The sequence below is a fragment of the Triticum aestivum genome, chromosome 5D (assembly GCF_018294505.1).
Source record: "Triticum aestivum cultivar Chinese Spring chromosome 5D, IWGSC CS RefSeq v2.1, whole genome shotgun sequence".
NCBI lineage: Eukaryota > Viridiplantae > Streptophyta > Magnoliopsida > Poales > Poaceae > Triticum > Triticum aestivum.
In genome coordinates this window covers 561,351,375-561,368,265 of record NC_057808.1, presented here as the reverse complement: position 1 = coordinate 561,368,265, position 16,891 = coordinate 561,351,375, and the positions used below count along the sequence as shown (strand labels likewise).

The 16,891-nt window shown below is 45.3% G+C and overlaps 1 long non-coding RNA gene across 1 annotated transcript; it reads left to right on the top strand.

Annotated features, from left to right (window-relative positions):
* Nucleotides 1–6,362: 6,362 nt before the first annotated feature.
* LOC123126248 (uncharacterized) lies at nt 6,363–8,110 on the top strand. Its single transcript, XR_006461616.1, has 5 exons — nt 6,363–6,740; nt 6,828–6,966; nt 7,070–7,132; nt 7,207–7,313; nt 7,502–8,110. It is a non-coding gene; the product is annotated as an uncharacterized lncRNA (long non-coding RNA).
* Nucleotides 8,111–16,891: the final 8,781 nt, after the last annotated feature.

The following is a 16,891-nucleotide window of genomic DNA, read 5'->3' as shown; positions in this document are numbered from 1 at the left end:
CAAGGTTCAGAAAAGAAGAGACTACATCCTCTTCTTGCTCATATTCTGAGCCCGGCACATAAGGAATCTCGTTGTTTATGATGCCCATTAAATAACGTTCAGCCTCCGGATCCCTAAGCGGCTCGGCTCTATCGTCCGCCATATGTCACTCCTGCATGTAGTAAAAATTAATTAAGTATAAAGGAATTAAAAAATAAGATTAAGGGGACATAGAGGAGGAGCAGCTACGGTTGAATGGTTAAGAGCTATTAAAAAATAAAATTGATGTTTTTCCTTTTCCTTTTCCTTTTCTTTTTCCTCTCTGCTCTCTCTTTCCTTTTCTTTTTCCTTTTCTTTTTCCTTTATACAATTATTCCCAAATAAATTTCCTTTTCTTTTTCCTTTTCTTTTTCCTCTCTGCTCTCTCTTTCCTTTTCTTTTTCCTTTATACAATTATTCCCAAATAAATTTCCTTTTCTTTTTCCTTTTCTTTTTCCTCTCTGCTCTCTCTTTCCTTTTCTTTTTCCTTTTCTTTTTCCTCTCTGCTCAAGTTTTTGTTTGAGGAGGACGGCAGGCGGCGGCGGGCGGCGGAGGACGGCAGGCGGCGGGGGGAGGCGGAGGACGGCAGGCAGGCGGCGGCGGGCGGCGGAGGCAGCGCGCAGGGGCAGCGGTGGCGGCGGCGCGCAGGGCAGGGCAGCGACAGGGGCAGCGGTGGCGGCGGCAGCGCGCAGGGGCAGGGGGCAGCGGTGGCGGCGGCGCGCAGGGGCAGGGGCAGCGGCGGCGGCGGCGGCAGCGCGCAGGGGCAGGGGCAGCGGTGGCGGCGGCGCGCAGGGCAGGGCAGGGGCGGCGGCGACAGTGCAGGGCAAGGGCGGCGGCGTAGGGCAGGGGAAGTGGGGGCAGAGCTCACTGGGGGCGGCGGAGCTGGGGGCAGGGCGTCGGCGTCGATCGGCGTTGGGGCAGGGCGTCGGCGTCGAGAGGAGAATGGGAGGTGCGGGAAAATTTAGTAAGTGCTGTATATATAGACAGAGCATTAGTCCCGGTTGGGGACACCAACCGCGACTAAAGGGACACGAACCGCGACTAAAGGTCCTTTTTCATATACTTTTCATTTGAAAATCTTAAAAATACAAATAATATATCAAAAAATTCAGAAAAATAAAACTAATTCATTTTAAAATCTTAAATATAGAAATAATATATCAAAAAATTCAATAAAATAAAACAAATTCATTTTAAAATCTTAAAAATACAAATAATATATCAAAAAATTCAGAAAAATAAAACTAATTCATTTTAAAATCTTAAAAATAGAAATAATATATCAAAAAATTCAAAAAAATAAAACTAATTCATTTGAAAATCTTGAAAATACAAATAATATATCAAAAAATTCAGAAAAATAAAACTAATTCATTTTAAAATCTTAAAAATAGAAATAATATATCAAAAAATTCAAGAAAATAAAACTAATTCATTTTAAAATCTTAAAAATACAAATAATATATAAAAAATCCAGAAAAATAAAACTAATTCATTTTAAAAATTCAGACCGATTGTTTTGTTCTACATCCTCGATCCCTTGAAGGTTTGACAAAAGGTTTGATACATCATTCAGTTCATCGACCAAATACAAATCATCCGGATTCGCCATCGTACGTTTTAATTCACATGATCCATTCAACAAAGTTTGGTACAATAGATTATTACACATCAATTCTTCCCTTGTGTCCCTGCTTGCTTACGATTGTGCCGTATCCATGGAGCATCCTCATTATTTAACTTAATGCTTGGGTCAGTGTTCACTTTGAAGGGCGGAATTTCACCAAACATATTATAATCTTCTGACATGTCTGTCTTGTCCTCCACTCCCACGATGTTTCTTTTCCCTGAAAGAACAATGTGGCGCTTTGGATCATCGCATGATGTACTGATCGTTTTCTTATCTTTCCGTTTCCTCGGTTTGCTACTCATGTCCTTCAAATAAAAAACCTGAGCGACATCTTTGGCAAGGACGAATGGTTCGTCAAGGTAACCAAGATTGTTGAAATCCACCATTGTCATTCCGTATTGCTCGTCCACCTTTACCCCACCTCCTGTTAGCTTGAACCATTTGCACCGGAACAAAGGGACCTTAAAGGAGGGTCCATAGTCAAGTTCCCATATCTCCTCTATGTAACCATAATATGTGACCTTTTGCCCATTCTCGGTTGCTGCATCAAAGCGGACACCACTGTTTTGGTTGGTGCTCTTTTTATCTTGGGCGATGGTGTAAAATGTATTCCCATTTATCTCGTACCCTTGGAAAGTCGTTATAGTCGAAGATGGTGTCTTGGCCAACATGTACAGCTGATCTCCAACATCATTGTCATTCATTAAATGTTTTCGCAACCAACTGCCGAAAGTCTCCATGTGGGCCTTTCTAATCCAGGATTCAAGCTTCCCCGGGTTGTCCGAGCGTAAAATATTCTTGTGTTGCTCGAAGTACGGAGCCACCAAGCTGGAATTTTGCAGAACTGTGTGGTGTGCTTCAGTCATAGAATGACCGTCCATACATATCGTTGATTTCCTTCCGATCGTGCCTTTTCCACTTAGTCTCCCCTCGTGCCGCGATTGAGGAATACCAATCGGCTTAAGGTCAGGAACATAGTCAATACAGAACTCAATTACCTCCTCATTTCCATAGCCCTTGACGATGCTTCCTTCTGGCCTAGCACGGTTACGAACATATTTCTTTAATACTCCCATGAACCTCTCAAAGGGGAACATATTGTGTAGAAATACAGGACCGAGAATGGAAATCTCTTCGACTAGGTGGAGCAGGAGGTGCGTCATAATATCGAAGAAGGATGGTGGGAACACCAACTCGAAACTGACAAGGCATTGGACCACATCGTTCTGTAACCATGGTAGATCTTCTGGATTGATTACCTTCTGAGAGATTGCATTGAGGAATGCACATAGCTTCACAATGGCTACTCGAACATTTTCCGGTAGGAGCCCCCTCAAAGCAATCGGAAGCAATTGTGTCATAATCACGTGGCAGTCGTGAGACTTCAGGTTTAGGAACTTTTTGTCCGCCATGTTTATTATTCCCTTTATATTCGACGAGAAGCCAGACGGAACCTTCATACTGCTCAGGCATTCAAAAAAAAATGACCTTCTCTTCTTTGGTAAGAGCGTAGCTGGCACGACCTTGAAACCATTCCGGATGCTGGTCATCTGGGTCTTTCAAAAGTTGCTGGTCCTGCCGTGCTTCTTTTGTATCATTTGTCTTCCCATACACGCCCAAGAAGCTTAGCAGGTTCACGCAAATATTCTTCGTAACATGCATCACGTCAATTGCAGAGCGGACATCTAGGACTTTCCAATATTCTAGCTCCCAAAATATAGATTTCTTCTTCCACATGGGTGCGTGCCCGTCAACTCCCCGCGGAACTGATTGTCCGCCAGGACCCTTTCCAAAGATGACTTTCAAATCCTTGACCATATCAAATATCTCAGCACCAGTACGTTCCGCAGGCTTCGGCCGGTGATCTGCCTTGCCGTTGAAATGCTTGCCTTTCTTTCTTACGTTATGATTTCGGGGAAGAAATCGACGATGACCCAGGTACACGTTCTTCTTACAATTACCCAAACGTACACTTTCAGTATCATGTAAGCAGTGCGTGCATGCATTGTATCCCTTATTTGTCTGTCCCGAAAGGTTACTGAGAGCAGGCCAATCGTTGATGGTTACAAAAAGCAACGCTCGTAGGTCAAATTCCTCTTCTTTGTGCTCATCCCAGACACGTACACCAGGTCTGCCCCACAACTGTAAAAGTTCATCAACTAATGGCCTTAGGTACACATCGATGTCGTTCCCGGGTTGCTTTGGACCTTGGATGAGCACTGGCATCATAATGAACTTCCGCTTCATGCACAACCAAGGAGGAAGGTTGTAGATGCATAGAGTCACGAGCCAGGTGCTATGGCTGGAGCTCTGCTCGCCAAAAGGATTCATGCCATCAGTACTTAGACCAAATCTTATGTTCCTTGCGTCAGCTGCAAAATCTTTGAACACTCTGTCAATCTTTCTCCATTGCGTTCCATCAGCGGTGTGTCTCAACTCCCCGTCGGACTTACGGTCCTCTTTGTGCCATCGCAACGACTTGGCATGCTTTTTGTTCCTGAACAGACGTTTCAACCGTGGTATTATAGGAGCATACCACATCACCTTGGCGGGAACCCTCTTCCTGGGTTTCTCGCCCTCAACATCGTCACCAGGGTCATCGCCTCTGATCTTATAACGCAATGCGGTGCATACAGGGCATTCATTCAAATTCGCGTATTCACTGCGGTAGAGGATGCAGTCGTTAATGCATGCATGTATCTTCAGAACCTCTAAACCTAGAGGGCAGACAACCTTCTTTGCTTCGTACGTACTGGCGGGCAACTCGTTATTCTTCGGAAACATATTCTTCAACATTTTCAGCAAATTTTCAAATGATGAGTCAGCTACACCTTCCTGAGCCTTCCATTTTAGCAAATCCAGTGTGCAGCCCAGCTTTTTCAGACTATTATCGCATCCTGGGTACAACGACTTTTTGTGATCCTCTAACATGCGATCCAAATTCTCCCTCTCCTTGTCAGTTTCGCAGCGTCTCCGTGCATCAGCAATGGTCCGACCAAGATCATCAGCGGGCTCATCATGTGCCTCTTCTTCACCTTCACCTAACCCTTCCCCACCTTCAGCATCATCCTCCATGAAAGTATCACCGAAATGATCATGATAGTTGTCATCGATATCATCCCCTTCTTCATCTTCTTCCATTCTAACCCCTCTTTCTCCATGCTTGGTCCAACAATTATAGCTTCGCATGAAACCGTGCCGAAGCAGGTGCATGTGAACGTCTCTTGAGGAGGAGTAACCCTTCTAATTCTTACAGACAGCACATGGACAGATAATAAAACCTCGCTGCTTGTTCGCATTTGCCACTACGAGGAAATCTTTCAAACCCGTAGTGAACTCGCCGGAGAGTCGGGGACCGTACATCCATTGCCGATTCATCAGCATTATTATTATATAAAGTATATAATTAACCATCATGCATTTGTTAAACTAACTAGCTAGAAATAATACAAATTAAACAATGAACTACACACATGCATATTTTATCAATGACACATGAAAGGTTCAAGTTGCTAACCGCGATCGCGGAGGAAAAATAAATGAGAAAGCTCAAGTGTGGCTCGGACACTTCATATCATGTTTGTTTCATGCTCTCGGGCATTTCATCGAACACCTTGTGTGCATAGGAGGAACCAAAAGCAAACCCACCACCCCCCTTCTGAATTGTGGCTAAGTGAAGTGAGCTGAGTCCTATATATAGGGATGGGCCTTTAGTCCCGGTTGGCCTGGCCAACCGCAACTAAAGGCCTTCGGGCCAGCCTGAGGACCTTTAGTCCTGGTTGGCCAGGCCAACCGGGACTAAAGCCCCTCCCGTCCGCCAGCTGTCGACCGAGCGCGCTGGGCCCAGATAGTTGGTCGCGGGTCTCCTCCCGAACCGCGACTAAAGACCCCTTTGGTCGTGGTTCGATTATTTTAGGGACTAGTGGGGGCGTATGGAAGCCTCTTTTTCTACTAGTGAGTGTATATTTGAGTTGAATAAAACCATCACGGTTAGTTTCACTTGTAGGATTTTATTTGCTTCACTTAATATCTATTGTTGCCTGGTTTTGATGTGGCAAAACGAGGAGGGATGTTTGTTCCACTGTATATTTCCTAATTGTAGTATTTGATGCATTTTGGGACTTACATATTTAGTTGTAAGCACCCAGTCAGTCAACATGTAGGTTACCGGACTGTACTAGTCCATGCTGGTCTTTAGAAAAATCCATCATGCATGCTGGTTTGAGAAACAGAGAACACATGCTTCTTTTGAGGGGCAAGATGCAAATATTAAAGGGGGGCATGTGTAAATAGTTGACTGAATTGATCCAGTCCATTCCCTGTAGATCCAACGCCCCATGCAGGGCTGTAGCACCGTATCACTCAGGATATTTCCCCATGCAGAGACGTACCAGATGTTCAAGGCAATTAACTATTCAATGCAAACCCTAAAATATACACATAGAATATTTAGGTCATCACCAGGCAGATGCGTCTTCACTATCACTACTATTCTATCTGTTTAAGCAAACCTTACCGAAGCGGGGCGGACGAAACTCTGCCATCCGGTACGAAAGGTCCCACACCCCACATCCCGAGTACAGTTGACTAAAAAAAAACCACATCGGTAAGCTACCTGATTAAACAAAAAAAACCTACAATCACGCAACAAACTCCCCCGCGACACCTAATCATCCCCGGCCCTCCTTGCGCCCGCCCGCCCGCTCCCCCCGGCGATCCCCACCGCCACCCTCCCTGGACGCCCGCATCGCCGCACATCAGCAGCCGCCCTCCCTGGACGCCCGCATCGCCGCACATCAGCAGCCGCCCTCCCTGACGCGGTGACGCCCGCATCTTGCTTCCCTCCTTGTCGCCCCTTGCCACCTGCTCCGCACGGCCCTGCCGCCCATCTCTCTTCCTCGCCCGGCTCGGCTCCGCCAAGGTCTCCTGCTCTCCACCACGGGGAGGGCTTGTTGACTGCGGCAAGAACACATACCACACTATCAGTACCAGTGATTGATAGGGATTCCTCAGGATCTGTTCTGTCGGGCTATTGGTGAGATTTGGCCTCCAGCGCCGCCCTGTGCCGCCGCCACCATGACCGCAAGAACAGGTGGGGAAGTAATCTTGTCAGCATATTGTTTGACCTGTGTAGCTGCCCAATTTAGTTCTGAATACCCGAGCCTCTTCATGGGTTCAGGCGGCCAATCTTCGTGGATGAGGACACGCGGGCTCCATCTGGACCAAACTGCCATCGGCATGAGAGCCAAAACAAATTTCCGCTGACCAAGTTTCTGTGTGCTACTCCATGTCATGTATTGAGTCACAAATAAATCCAGGTGAATGTATATGCTACTGTTTCTCTTCGAAGAAAAGACAAACAATTTATCCTGATGAATGGATGTATATCTGTGGTGGATGATCTCTGTCTTTCTATTGCAGGTCATAATATGCATCCACACAATTCAAATTCATGTTTTGGAAGGATATTGACCAACTAACCATGTATTAATTGTATTTTTTTTGTTTTACTTCTACCCAAACTGAGTTCTAACAGTCAATATCTGATTCTGGTACAGGCTTCCGATGACAGTTACAACAATTCTAGAGCATATATCGTCCTCAATCCTCCTGATTTTCCTATCATCATTTCCATAGTGTTCGAGTTGTAAAGCCTTGGCCCGTGGTATGTGATTAATATTGGTTCCTAAGCTTGAAAAGTGTATTGGCTAAATAGTACTTGATTCTATCATGTTTGTTTAGGCTGAATTGTTTTTGCTGGAAAAATATCGTTACATGTACTCATCATTTTAGTATGGTAATTATATCTTAGGGTATGGGAAATAAATGTACTAAACTATCTTTTCCATGTAGGCTACTATGATTTAGAGGAGGTAATTGTTTCTGATGAAGAGTTGAATCTACGCACCATGGATTCTGAACTGTTACCGTGAACTGGAGAAGTGGTTATCTTTTTTCTATATTATAACTAAAATGCAGGCTTTAACTAAATATTTTGTTATGTCCGCCAATCGGCTGGTTCATTTAGCCTCATTTGTATCCAGATAACCATCAGATAAAATATTTGGAAATATCGAATAGAGAGAATCAACATCACAGTTCTGAGGAGCTTCATTTGTCAAACTTTCTGGAGCCGATCATCTTGATCATTTTTGAAGGATGGGTGCTGGACTTGGCACATTTCCCTGAGAGGGTCACTCTCGCAATAAATGTTGGTTTCTGATGGAATTATGTATCTGTATTATGCACCCCTGCCAATTTTGATTCTTGTTCTCTGGTAATCTACAGAGCGATAAGGTCTAACTGTGTCCAGCCATAATGGCAGGACGAATCCCTCATTTTGTGCTGTATTTGATTTTCTCCGGGTCTCTTTGAAAGTGTAGTTGTTAGCCTTGGCTAAACCAATAGAATTTAGGCAACTATGAAGCATGTGGATGCGTTACATTTTTCCTGAATTAGTCCTTTGAATATGAAGCCCTTTGGAATTTTGCACTGCTCCTAGCCCATTGGCCATGGCATTGTCTGTATTATCTGTCTTCTCTGCTACAGCTCTCCCAGCGGGCGCTATCACACGTTGAGTTTTATCCGCACGTATTGACACGGGAGAGGAGAGTGGTGCTGCGGGGTGAGGAAATTTATGACAAAGGGAAGGCAAGGAGAGAGGCAGCTCTGATGGTCGAGCGCAGGTGTGCGCCTGGCATGGAATGAGGTGGGGAGGGGTGCCCTTATTGCATATACATGAAATGGCTTTGGCTACAGGATACGTGCATGGCACGTGCAAGCTTACTAGTCACGTGAAACGGCGTCACCGACGTGAATCGCGGCGGATCCAAACGACGCTCGGGTAGGCAAGGCCGGAGGTGGAGGTGGAGGTGGTCGCCGGGAGGGTCGGAAATCTGATCGTGCCCTCGCACATGTAAACGTTATAGAAATTGATGATAGTGTTAGGGACGTGTACGCGTCGTTGCTGATCGACCTCTTCCGTTCTTTTTTTCCTTCTTTTTCTAGCTATATATACATATACATGAGAAATACCCCTTACAAAAACCTAATACACGAGAAATACTCAGGCCAGGAGAAATCCTTGCTCGGCTAGCCGAGGCCGGCAACGGCGACACTCACGGGTGTCATATCCCTTCTTGGAGGCGCTGCCATGGCTTGTTGGTGCCCCTCTTCAAGCATCGGGGGGAAATCCTAGGTCTGGTCGTTCGGATCGGCTGGCGGCGTCACGACATCGTTCACCTTCTTGAAGGCGCTATCTTGCTTTCTTGCGGCGTCCCCGATGTTGGATTTAGAGATGTTCGATGTCATGCTGGTTCGGTCTGCCTCTCTAGTTCTAGGCTTGGTGGTTGTTGTGTCTTTTTTTCTCTTCGGGCCGAACATCCCTTGTCTTTCTGCTCCGGCTTCCATGCTCATGCTTTACAGCATTCATGTCATGTGTTGTATCATTTATTGTACTCATTCTATTTCCCTCTAACAATGAAAAGATACGCAAGCTTTGCGTATTCGCGAAAAAAAACTAATACAGAGTACATGAGAGCCGGTGATGATATGGCACCAGCGTCGCATTTAGAGGGGAGTCGTAGGTTGATGTGTTCGACTGTGGGGTGCAGGCTTGATAGAGACAATTTGATGACTGGAAAATTTAGAGGGATGGTCGGGGACGGTGGTGAGGGGAGGGAGGAGTGGCGAGGCGTGTGCTAGAGCACCGTGGGCAGTGGAGTGCGCCAGCAGGCAGCCTGGCGACGGTCGTAGGCGGGTTTAATTAGGAAGATCATGAGATGAAGAAGAAGGCCATCGGCCAGTTGATCCATCTCTTCATACATATGATATAGATAGATAGATAGATTTCCGATAGATAGATAGATAGATAGATAGATAGGGGTCCAATATTATTATATTATTTATACACATATGCATGCATTGGTAGCTCGTAGGTCATGACATGATCGATGGCAACTCGCAGAAGAAAAGACATGGTCGATGGTAGGTATACACGCACGCGGGATGGAAGTGAATGGAGCGGAACAATTTTGGTTCTAGGTAGTGCAGGTGAACAGGCCTGCCAGGTCGCACATGCGAATGCTATGGATTTTATTTTTTGGATGAAATGCCATGGAAATTGATGGTACGTGTAAGATCGATCTCTGCCGTCGGGTACTGGGCATAGGCATAGGCATGGGCATGGTACTCTCAAAGGTCGTTTTCAATCTCGCTCACTCTGCATCAGTACGATGCGGTACTGTAAGCAGATCCAAAAAACAACCCCTGTTCACCGGGACACATTCAAATGAAAAGAAAAGAAAAACTCTATGTTTTGAGACCGCCCACATATGCATGAGCCGTCTAAAAAAAATTCATTGTAAGTCGATCTTGTGTCCTTCCTCCTCCAGAATCTCCCTTTTGGCACTGGATATTGCTTCCTTTGCTGCCTTGTAGATGATGGGGCTCGGCCTGTGTGGGGCTGTGGGACGCCGATTTTTTGAGCTCGGATTTCTGGACACCTCTTATCCTTACTCTTCAAGTGTTGCTTTAAGATCCATACTACACATCTAAATTAGTACATAAAACTTTCTCTTTTTTGTTCCTAGTTAGAATGTTGCTGAAAATTTTGAACTTCATATGTTGAACTATATGGGAGAAACAAAAAAGAGAAAAGTTCTTGCACGAATCGCGATGCAGAATTGGATGGCTAGATAAGGGGGTGTCCATGAGCCTATGCTCCACAATATGTTTTCGTGGGGCTGTGCATTGTACATGATGCTCAAGAGATGAAGACTGACATAGTAGCTATTGGGCAATCCCAGATTGTCTTTCCTCAACAAATCCATTGTTGCTTCAAATCTCTTGATGTAATTGGACGGAGTGGATGTTTGAGTCAAGGCATGAAATGTTCTTGCTGTTTAGGTGGAGAACAATCGCACTGACAGAAAATCAGAAAATGTTATCCCAAATGAAAAAAAGAATTCATATGGACGATGCTATACAACACACTTCCACTTCAACTAAGAACCTATAGTCTACACTAGTATAAAAGTTACAAGTCAATCAAAATGATCCAACCATCCGATACAATCAAACCCAAGGATTCATCAATTTATTTTTGATGTCAATCCTCACTTAACATATATTGTTAATTAATGCTCCATCTGACACAACTCAGTGCATATTTATCACAAAGTGCATAGTTTGTGCAATATATATATTTTGCACATGCCGAGATACTAGTAAGGAGTAAAGCTGATGATACATATGCTTAGACATGCAACGTGGGCATACATCAGCAAACGATAGACAACATAGTGTATTGCCATACTGTTCTGCTAATCGACTTCAATGAGTTCAACCACTTTTTTTTCTCATCAATGACAGGAGTAAGTTCGGTCTTGTTGTTTGGCAGATTCCTCCAGATGCCCACAAAAAACTTGACCAATAAATGGACAGAAGCATCGCCGTCTCGGTACATGATTTCACAGAGCCTAAGGTTCTTGCACTTGAAATGTGGCAGGTCCTTAGAATATGACTGACGGCGTTCCATCACCTCCTTTGTAGGATGGAAATCCAAGACCTGTTGAACAGCACAAAGGAATCAATATTACGCAATGTATTGAGTTAACATAATAGTTGATGAAATAAGTACTAGTATAGTGGTAGCACCTTGCAGTGGCGCAAAGTGAGCTTCTGCAGGTTACATGAGTTCTCAGGTATTGCTGCGGCCCAAGGAAGTCATCGCTGATTTGGCACTCATCTAGGAACAATGTTGTCAGGTTCTCAAACTTGAATAGAGGAAGATTCTCATGACTCTCATTGAACAGCAACTGAAACCCAGATAGATATATATACAGACATTTTGTTACCTTTGAATGCCTCCAGATAAATTAAGGAGATGCAAACTGAATAAAAAATAGAAGTGGGTATACAGACATCAAGAAGAAGAAGAAGAAGAAGAAGAAGAAGATATTACCGTGAGCGCAAAATGCGACAAGTGCAAGGTTGTCACATTGGACAGCGCGCCAAGAATGCCCAATCAGTGCTCCACGTCGTGCTCGATCCAACGCAGATGAATCGACACATGGTGTGGTTCAGCTGTATCAGTAATGTGATGGAGCTCCTCGGCGAGGCGGAGAGAAACAAGAGCAGGGGCGTCTATGATCAACTTGAAAACTTCAAATTCATCCTCCTCGTCCACCGTGTACTCGCCAGCGACGACCAATTTCTTGAGTGACGGGGAGGCGATATTGATATTGCTGGTGAGCAAGAACCAGCATCTTGCGAGCTGCACATCCTCTAGAGCAGGGCAGCCGGAGCTGATGTGGCTCGCAATATCTTTCAGCTTCAACTCCAGGCCGGAAAGATGCAACCTTTTGAGCCCGCGAGGCCATGTAATGACCTATGTCCCGGCGGAGCCAACAGTCCCCGACGATAGCGTTGGCCCCGTGTAGCCGGAGGTCCTCAAGGAGCGTGAAGTCATGGCCGCGGAGAAGGTTGACCGTGAAGTCGTCAAAGCCGCGGCGGATATATCTATGGTCGATGTCGAGGCACGGCACGGCGCGCCAGAGGTGCCGCCACCGCGTGGAGAGCACGCACGTCTGCACCGTCTGCTGGGCCATGAGGCGCGACAGGATGGTGCGGAGGAGGTCGTTCGGCAGGGCGCTCAGCCGGTCATCGCCGGCATCACCGCCGCCGCCGTCTGCATGGCGTGCACGCTTCGGCTCGGCGGGGGCGTCCGTGGAGCCAAGCATATCCGTTGTTCTGGATTGATGCAGCAGTACGTAGGAGACTTAATCTGCTGGGTGTGGCTGCGCCGCCGCCACCATGAGACCATGACTGAGAAAGATGGGATCCGGATTCGGGATTCAGAGAGAGCCCTAATGGGATTTATGTATAGAAAGAACGGGCCCCTTTCCATTCATTTTTCTTTCTTTATTTGTCTTTTTTTCCTCAGATATGTTCCTCAATTTTCTATGCTTTCCTTTTTCTTTATTTCGTTTTTCATTTATTTTTATTTTTCTCCCATCTCTTCTTTTCTTTTGTTTCCTTCTTCTTAAGGCCTTGTACAATGCAATGTGCTTAGCAGAGATGCTCGGAGAAATAAATCAAGCTTTCCTTAAGCACGGGTGCTTATTTGTATAGGGCAGACGCTTAATTAGGTGTCTCTTCTATAGAAATAGACACCGGTGCTTTAGAAAAATCCGGTTTATTTTTCTAAGCACCTCGCATTGTACAAGGCCTAATACATGTCCATGGAGGTATTCAGTGGCAGACTTAGGTGTTGGGGAACGTAGTAATTTCAAAAAAATTCCTACGCACACGCAAGATCATGGTGATGCATAGCAACGAGAGGGGAGAGTGTTGTCCACGTACCCTCGTAGACCGAAAGCGGAAGCGTTAGCACAACGCGGTTGATGTAGTCGTACGTCTTCACAATCCGACCGATCAAGTACCGAACGCACGACACCTCCGAGTTCAGCACACGTTCAGCCCGATGACGTCCCTCGAACTCCGATCCAGCCGAGTGTTGAGGGAGAGTTTCGTCAGCACGACGGCGTCGTGACGATGATGATGTTCTACCGACGCAGGGCTTCGCCTAAGCACCGCTATAGTATTATCGAGGTGGACTATGGTGGAGGGGGGCACCGCACACGGCTAAAAGATCAAATCAATTGTTGTATCTCTAGGGTGCCCCCTGCCCCCGTATATAAAGGAGCAAGGGGGGGAGATGCGGCCGGCCAGGAGGAGGCACGCCAGGAGGAGTCCTACTCCCACCGGGAGTAGGACTCCCTCCCTTCCTTGTTGGATTAGGAGAAGGGGGGAAGGAGGAAGAGGAGAAGAAGGAAAGGGGGGTGCCGGCCCCCCTCCTTGTCCAATTCGGACAAGAGGGGGAGGGGGCGCGCGGCCTGCCCTGGCCGCCTCTCCTCTTCTCCACTAAGGCCCACTATGGCCCATTAAACCCCCGGGGGGTTCCGGTAACCCCTCCGGTACTCCGGTAAAATCCCGATTTCACCCGGAACACTTCCGATATCCAAATATAGGCTTCCAATATATCAATCTTCATGTCTCGACCATTTCGAGACTCCTCGTCATGTCCGTGATCACATCCGGGATTCCGAACAACCTTCGGTACATCAAAACTCATAAACTCATAATATAACCGTCATCGAAACTTTAAGCGTGCGGACCCTACGGGTTCGAAAACTATGTAGACATGACCGAGACACGTCTCCGGTCAATAATCAATAGCAGAACCTGGATGCTCATATTGGCTCCCACATATTCTACGAAGATCTTTATCGGTCAGACCGCATAACAACATACGTTGTTCCCTTTGTCATCGGTATGTTAGTTGCCCGAAATTCGATCGTCGGTATCTCAATACCTAGTTCAATCTCGTTACCGGCAAGTCTCTTTACTCATTCCGTAATATATCATCCCGCAACAAACTCATTAGTTCCAATGCTTGCAAGGCTTAAGTGATGTGCATTACCGAGTGGGCCCAGAGATACCTCTCCGACAATCGGAGTGACAAATCCTAATCTCGAAATACGCCAAGCCAACAAGTACCTTCGGAGACACCTGTAGAGCACCTTTATAATCACCCAGTTATGTTGTGACGTTTGGTAGCACACAAAGTGTTCCTCCGGTAAACGGGAGTCGCATAATCTCATAGTCATAGGAACATGTATAAGTCATGAAGAAAGCAATAGCAACATACTAAACGATCGAGTGCTAAGCTAACGGAATGGGTCAAGTCAATCACATCATCTCCTAATGGTGTGATCCCGTTAATCAAATGACAACCCATGTCTATGGCTAGTAAACATAACCATCTTTGATCAACGAGCTAGTTAAGTAGAGGCATACTAGTGACACTCTGTTTGTCTATGTATTCACACAAGTATTATGTTTCCGGTTAATACAATTCTAGCATGAATAATAAACATTTATCATGATATAAGGAAATAAATAATAACTTTATTATTGCCTCTAGGGCATATTTCCTTCAGTCTCCCACTTGCACTAGAGTCAATAATCTAGATTACACATTAATTATTCTAACACCCATGGAGGCTTGGTGTTGATCATGTTTTGCTCGTGGAAGAGGCTTAGTCAACGGGTCTGCAACATTCAGATCCGTATGTATCTTGCAAATTTCTATGTCTCCCACCTGGACTAGATCCCGGATGGAATTGAAGCGTCTCTTGATGTGTGGTTCTCTTGTGAAATCTGGATTCCTTCGCCAAGGCAATTGCACCAGTATTGTCACAAAAGATTTTCATTGGACCCGATGCACTAGGTATGACACCTAGGTCGGATATGAACTCCTTCATCCAGACTCCTTCATTTGCTGCTTCCGAAGCAGCTATGTACTCCGCTTCACACGTAGATCCCGCCACGACGCTTTGTTTAGAACTGCACCAACTGACAGCTCCACCATTCAATATAAACACGTATCCGGTTTGCGATTTAGAATCGTCCGAATCAGTGTCAAAGCTTGCATCAACGTAACCATTTACAATGAGCTCTTTGTCACCTCCATAAACGAGAAACATATCCTTAGTCCTTTTCAGGTATTTCAGGATGTTCTTGACCGCTGTCCAGTGATCCACTCCTGGATTACTTTGGTACCTCCCTGCTAAACTTATAGCAAGGCACACATCAGGTCTGGTACGCAGCATTGCATACATGATAGAGCCTATGGCTGAAGCATAGGGAACATCTTTCATCTTCTCTCTATCTTCTGCAGTGGTCGGGCATTGAGTCTTACTCAACTTCACACCTTGTAACACAGGCAAGAACCCTTTCTTTGCTTGATCCATTTTGAACTTCTTCAAAACTTTGTCAAGGTATGTGCTTTGTGAAAGTCCAATTAAGCGTCTTGATCTATCTCTATAGATCTTGATGGCCAATATATAAGCAGCTTCACCGAGGTCCTTCATTGAAAAACTCTTATTCAAGTATCCCTTTATGCTATCCAGAAATTCTATATCATTTCCAATCAACAATATGTCATCCACATATAATATCAGAAATGCTACAGAGCTCCCACTCACTTTCTTGTAAATACAGGCTTCTCCAAAAGTCTATACAAAAGCAAATGCTTTGATCACACTATCAAAGCGTTTATTCCAACTCCGAGAGGCTTGCACCAGTCCATAAATGGATCGCTGGAGCTTGCACACTTTGTTAGCTCCCTTTGGATCGACAAAACCTTCCGGTTGCATCATATACAACTCTTCTTCCAGAAATCCATTCAGGAATGCAGTTTTTACATCCATTTGCCAAATTTCATAATCATAAAATGCGGCAATTGCTAACATGATTCGGACAGACTTAAGCATCGCTACGGGTGAGAAGGTCTCATCGTAGTCAATCCCTTGAACTTGTCGAAAACCTTTCACAACAAGTCGAGCTTTATAGACAGTAACATTACCGTCAGTGTCAGTCTTCTTCTTGAAGATCCATTTATTCTCAATGGCTTGCCGATCATCAGGAAAGTCAACGAAAGTCCAAGCTTTGTTCTCATACATGGATCCCATCTCAGATTTCATGACCTCAAGCCATTTTGCGGAATCTGGGCTCACCAACGCTTCTTCATAGTTCGTAGGTTCGTCATGGTCTAGTAACATAACCTCCAGAACAGGATTACCGTACCACTCTGGTGCGGATCTTACTCTGGTTGACCTACGAGGTTCAGTAACAACTTGATCTGAAGTTCCATGATCATCATCATTAACTTCCTCACTAATTGGTATAGACGTCACAGGAACCGGTTTCTGTGATGAACTACTTTCCAATAAGGGAGCAGGTACGGTTACCTCATCAAGTTCTACTTTCCTCCCACTCACTTCTTTCGAGAGAAACTCCTTCTCTAGAAAGGATCCATTCTTAGCAACGAATGTCTTGCCTTCGGATCTGTGATAGAAGGTGTACCCAATAGTCTCCTTTGGGTATCCTATGAAGACACATTTCTCCGATTTGGGTTCGAGCTTATCAGGTTGAAGCTTTTTCACATAAGCATCGCAGCCCCAAACTTTAAGAAACGACAACTTTGGTTTCTTGCCAAACCACAGTTCATAAGGCGTCGTCTCAACGGATTTTGATGGTGTCCTATTTAACGTGAATGCGGCCGTCTCTAAAGCATAACCCCAAAACGATAGCGGTAAATCAGTAAGAGACATCATAGATCGTACCATATCTAGTAAAGTACGATTACGATGTTCGGACACACCATTACGCTGTGGT